The sequence below is a fragment of the Triplophysa dalaica genome, chromosome 10, assembly GCF_015846415.1.
Source record: "Triplophysa dalaica isolate WHDGS20190420 chromosome 10, ASM1584641v1, whole genome shotgun sequence".
Lineage (NCBI taxonomy): Eukaryota > Metazoa > Chordata > Actinopteri > Cypriniformes > Nemacheilidae > Triplophysa > Triplophysa dalaica.
The window spans coordinates 18,074,341-18,080,506 of record NC_079551.1 but is presented as its reverse complement, the minus strand read 5'-3'; the positions used below and the strand labels follow the sequence as shown (position 1 = coordinate 18,080,506).

Genomic DNA, 6,166 nt, shown 5'->3' with positions numbered 1-6,166 from the left:
GGTTCATCCCTCGAAATAACAAAGCACTAAATAGTTTCAAGAAAAACAACAGTTTATTTTGCCATTTCTTATCTCTGTCTTTATGTTGATGTCATATATCATCTTTATGTTAATTTCATAGGTTTAAAATACTTTTATTTGCTTTGTACTGGCATCAGGGCTCTAGAGTGCGACTAATTTGGTCACACATGCGACCTTATTTTTCAATGGTGCGACTTAAAATTATCAGAGGTCGCACCGGTGCGATCAGCCATTCGAGGGGAAAAAAGTATCCGCAACTCTGAAAGTCTTCCTGTGATTCAATAACAGACACACATTAGACCCATATCGTGGTCTAAACCAATCAATGATAGTGAGGGGCGGACCCCCCTCTGATTGGCTATGGTCCAGATATTCCTGCACGTGAGTGTACCATAGGTCTCGTTAACTGAAAATTCTCTGTCATTGACGGATTTTTCATCCGTGACGGAAAAATCTGATGGCCGTCATTTTGGCGGATTACAATGAGGGCAATTTGTAAATCCCCATTTCCCTTCAGCGTGATATGCTCGAAAAGCAACCTGCGTGTTTTCACCTGTTATTGTTACTGACTTGACATACGCGTCGGATGTCGCGCTGGGACGCGGGAAAGACAGTTCACCTATCCAAGTAAACCACATAACATGAAGAATGAAGGAGTATTAATGCACATTTCCCGCCAGTCCTGTGTAAACTATGTCACGAAAAGTTTTTTATACAATGTTTTCGTGAGTTGACGGAGCTCCCAGTCTGCAGCACCAGGAGTTCCCTTTCGAGGGAACTCGCACTGCGTCGCCATGGCAACGCTTTGGGGAACGCCTCAGCGTGACCAGCTCTGAGCACGTGTGTCAACATCGTCCAGTAGTGGAATGCTACGTCATAGATGACGTATGGACCAGGAGGTATAAAACGACATCCGAAATAGTGAACTTCAGCTCTTTTTTTCTCAGCAACGGCTCTGTGTGTAGTGTGTGTTTGTCTAGTTAAAAGAAGCGTGAGTGTGTTCTGTAAAAGAAGTGTGTTTGGTTAGCCAGTTTGCTAACATGTCAGAGAAAAGTTTCAGACATTGTGCTCCTCCTTGTTCGCGTTTTATCACGAGCAATGATACGCATGATCTCTGTGTAGTCTGTCTGGGAGCGGAGCATGCACAGTCAGCGCTCGAGGGAGCTGACTGTGAAGCCTGTGGACTTTTACCACAGCGTACGCTCCGTTCCCGTTCAGCACTATTTGATAAGCACGGCCAGGTGCGAGCTCCGCGTGGTGACGGTCCCGCTTTTGCCGAGGCAGAGCGGAATCTTCGCTCGTGGGGCTCGCAGATGGACGTCAGGGAGGCTGAAGAGACATGCTCCGGCTTCTCTTTACCCTCCGTAGCTTCCACCTCTCTCTCTGCTGAGTCGGGAGCACGCACTGCGGTTTCTCCCGCTCAGAGAGGGAGTCCGGTTCGGCAAAGTTCTGCATCTGAGGATGTAGACATAACTGGTATCGAAGCAGGAGAGTTAGATTGTGTTCCCCCTCTTGCTGCTTCGGTTCACGCCGATCTGGTGGAAGTCATGACAGCTGCGGTAGCCCAACTAACAATAGACTGGCCGCAAGATAAACCTAACGCTCGCCCTGAGAATAAGATGGACGAGCGATGTCTCAAGCATAACACACAACACTCACGACGCAAACTCCCTTTCTTTTCTGACCTACATCAGGAGGTGTGTAAGTCGTGGCAGCATCCATATACCGCACGAGTATTCACGCCACAGACTTGCATTTATTCTAATGTTCAGGGCTATAAAGAAAGAGGTTACGGGGCGATGCCGAGAATAGAACAGACGCTTGCGAGCTATCTGTCTCCATCCACGGCTTCGTCCCTAAAAGCCCCTACCTTGCCATCAAAGCCATGCAGGGTGACATCGACTTTGATTGGCAAGGCATATGCGGCAGCAGGGCAGTCCGGGGCTTGCTTACACTCTGTGGCACTACTTCAGGCGTATCAAGCAGATGCGCTACGTGAATTGGTCGACACGGGACTGGCGGCGGCGGATGTTTTACAACCCGTCCGTCATGCTTTGGATGTTTCTCTCCGTGCTACTCGGGAGACTGCTCGTTCTTTAGGCCGTTCCATGGGCGCTATGGTAGCCACTGAGAGGCATTTATGGTTGAACCTCTCAGACATGAAACCATCTGACAAAGCATTTCTTCTGGATGCCCCATTGTCCCCTACGGGCCTTTTCGGCAACGCTGTAGATACCGTTGTTGAAAGGTTCGAGGAGGCTAAGAAACAGGCTGCGGCATTTAAACTTTATCTCCCCCGCCGCGGACAAACTCCCCAGGCGGCGGGGCGAGAACAGCCACAGGCGTCCACTAGCTATCGTGAGCGTCAGAAGCGGAGTGTTGCTTCCCGAGCCCCACCCCAGAAGGATGGGGGTTCCGGAAGAAAATTTCACCCGCAGCCTTACAAACCTAGGACTGACCTGAGGGCAGTCATCCAGGCGAGGAAAGGGGAAAACAAGTAAAAGTCCTGACAGCCATTTCCCCCCGAGGAGCGTGCGCTCGCACCTCATTATACGTGCCCGTTCCTCCTCGGTGTCCCCAGAGGGTTCAGCCGGCTCTGCCAATCGAGGTTTGCCGTGCCGTTGCGGTTCCCGTAATAATATCACCAGAGGCTGGCCCCAAGAGGCTAGTCCCCTTAGTTGACCATTTGGCAGCCTGGAAAAGTCTACCAAATGTGTCACAATGGGTCCTGCGCACGGTAGAGCAGGGTTACCGGATCCAATTTCAAATCCGCCCACCCCGCTTCAACAGGGTTTTGTACACCGAGGTGTGCCCTGAGTAGACTCTGGTGATGGAACAAGAAGTTCTAGCAAAATCACATCTGTCGGTTCAACATCGAGATGTTGTTCTCGCACATATGGAGGAGCTAGGGCTGAGGCTGAATACCAAGAAAAGTGTGCTTTCTCCAGTACAGAGAACCATTTTTTAGGAGTAATATGGGATTCCATCACAATGCAGGCGCGGCTCACGCCTGCTCGTATTGTTGCAATCCTGTCAGCCGTTTGCAGAATAAAGCTAGGCCAATCACTGACGGTAAAGCTTTTTCAGAGGCTGTTGGGACTCATGGCAGCTGCGTCCAACATCATTCCTGTCGGCCTGCTGTATATGAGACCTCTACAGTGTTGGCTCAAAACCAAAGGGTTTTCCCCGAGGGGCAACCAGTTGCGCATTATCAAAGTGACACGCAGATGCCTGCACACGTTGAGAATGTGGAAAGAACCTTGGTTCGTTTCCCAAGGACCAGTGTTGGGAAGCAGTTGTCGGCGCGTTGCACTGACAACCGATGCTTCACTCACAGGTTTGGGAGCTGTTGTGGAAGGCCAATGGGGCCAAAACCGATGGGAGAGCCAATTTCGATCTTGGCACATAAATTGCCTAGAGATGATGGCAGTGTCTCTGGCGTTGACACACTTTCTCCCACAACTCAGAGACCAACATGCGCTTGTCGGACAGACAACACAGCTGTGGTCTCATACATAAATCACCAGGGGGGTCTGCGGTCACGGCAACTATACAAGTTGGCACCTCAGATCCTCCTTTGGTCTCAGGGGGAGCTGCTCTCCTTGAGGGCAGTTTATATCCCCTGTCACCTGAACCGAGGAGCAGACATCCTGTCGAGGCAGGGGCTGAGGCCGGGGGAATGGAGACTCCACCTAAGGTGGTGGAGCAGATTTGGATGAGGTTTTGCTGGGCAGAGGTAAATCTGTTCGCGACTCAGGTAAGTATGGCACAGGTGTGGCCGAGGTTTCACCTGTACGCCTTTCCCCCCGATCGCTCTACTCCCGGGAGTTCTGGAAAGGGTGCGCAGAGACTGAGTTCACCTACTGTTGGTAGCCCCGTTCTGACCGGCCTGAGTGTGGTTCTCAGACATCTTAGACCTGTTGGAGAACTCTCCATGGGAGATTCCTTTGAGGAGGTACCTCCTTTCTCAAGCGGAGGGTCAGATACATTACCCACGCCCGGAGTTATGGAAACTATGGGTTTGGCCTCTGAGAGGGCTAGCCTTCTATACACTGGTCTCTCAGCTGAGGCTGTGGAGACCATACTTAATTCCAGAGCTCCTTCTACAAGGAAGCTTTATGCCTTGAAGTGGGGAGTCGTCACTACTTGATGTTCAGCTCACCGTTTGGACCCTGTAACTGCCCAGTTTCTACAGTGCTTGAGTTCTTACAAGATCCCTTTGCTGCGGACTTATCCCCATCTACTTTATAGGTATATATGGCAGCCATTTCTGCCTTTCATGTTCGGCTAGGGGGCATACCTGTGGTAGAGACCCCTTGGTTCTACAGTTTCTTCATGGTGCTCGCAGGTTGAGGCCTGTGAGCTACACTAGGGTACCTACCTGGGAAGAGAACGGTAGAGAAAGAAATATCAATCACAGCTCTGCTAAATTAAAAGCAAATTTTAAAAGAGCTATGTTTGAACAAGTTAGACAGGGAATTACACAAAGACTAAGCGCTTGTCCGGGAATTTTCATCCATTCAGTCGCTCTTAAGTTTCTTACTCTTAAGACAGTCTCCCTGATGGCTATTACTTCTCTCAAGAGAGTGGGAGATCTTCAGGCCCTGTCGGTTTCCCCTACGTGCCTTGAATTTGCTCCTGGTTTGGTTAAGGCGTTCCTTTTCCCCCGGGCAGGATACGTGCCTAAGGTTATGGATGATGTACCGAGACCCATTACCTTGCAAGCATTCTGTCCTCCACCTTTCAGGAGCAAGGACCAGGAAAGGTTAAATTTGTCGTGTCCAGTGCGAGCACTGGACTCGTATGTACACAGAACTGCGGCTTGGAGGAAAGCGCAGCAGCTCTTCGTATGTTTTGGTTCACCGAAGAAAGGTCTGTCGGCAACCAAGCAAACCATCAGCAGATGGATAGTTGAGACTATCTCTCTGGCCTATGAGGCCTCTGGCAGACCATCGCCTTTGGATGTCAGAGCTCATTCTACTAGGGGTATGGCGGCCTCCGTAGCCTTAAGGTCGGGGGCGTCTATGCGGGACGTGTGTGATGCGGCAGGCTGGTCCTCTCCGCTCACATTCGTGAGATTCTATAGTTTGGACATGAATCTCACCCCGGGAGCCCAGGTGCTTGTGTCTTCCACGTGACATTTTTGTACACACAGACAGGCATTTGGGCGTATGGCGGTTTGGGTATTTCGTTCCCCAAAGCGTTGCCATGGCGACGCAGTGCGAGTTCCCTCGAAAGGGAACGTCTCGGGTTACGTCTGTAACCCTTGTTCCCTGAGAAGGGAACGAGACACTGCGTCACCTTGCCATACTCCCTACATCCCTGTAAGCCTTTTGCTTGAAGTTTTTCTAGCTGAAGTTCACTATTTCGGATGTCGTTTTATACCTCCTGGTCCATACGTCATCTATGACGTAGCGTTCCACTACTGGACGATGTTGACACACGTGCTCAGAGCTGGTCACGCTGAGGCGTTCCCCAAAGCGTTGCCATGGCGACGCAGTGTCTCGTTCCCTTCTCAGGGAACAAGGGTTACAGACGTAACCCGAGACGTTATCACCGCTCCGCTCCTCACGCGAGCCGGACCGCGATCGCAAAACATACAAGAGATGATCAAAAGTCTAGATAAACACACGATAAACAACGTAAAACTTGCTTCACTGCTTATTATTTGTTGTCCGTAATGTTTGCTAATTTCTTGTGTAGTGATAATGGCAGAGCTCTCGTTCTTTAAATGTGCGCTGCACCATTTTCATTACTTTAGTTTTATTCAAACGGTTTTGTACAGTATTTTTATAGACTTCAACACTAGGATTATTTTAAATAAATTGTTAATAGAGTAAATCTCTCACCACTGGAAAGTGACTTTTTCTTGTGATACGGGACTGTTGTGCTTTTAATTTCATCATTGACCTTTAAACACGATTTACTCCAAATTCCGTTCCTAAAAATCACAGCGCTTCAGTCGACATCAGCCATAACTTTTGTTAAATACACAAGATATGAGCAAAATAAAAAGTGATTTGGAAAGGGCTTGAATATGGTATCAAAAACTGTAACGGCTTTATTGGGCATTCGGTTGTATCACAATACAACAAGTTCCGGGACGCCAGTACAGCGTGATGACGTCACGAACATACAAATTAGC

At 49.4% G+C, this 6,166-nt stretch overlaps 1 protein-coding gene across 1 annotated transcript in view; it reads right to left on the bottom strand.

The window, feature by feature from the left end:
• LOC130430365 (eukaryotic translation initiation factor 4 gamma 3-like) overlaps positions 1 to 6,166 on the bottom strand; it is a 41,514-nt gene that overhangs the window by 17,448 nt on the left and 17,900 nt on the right. The gene's annotated exons all lie outside the window — the stretch shown is intronic.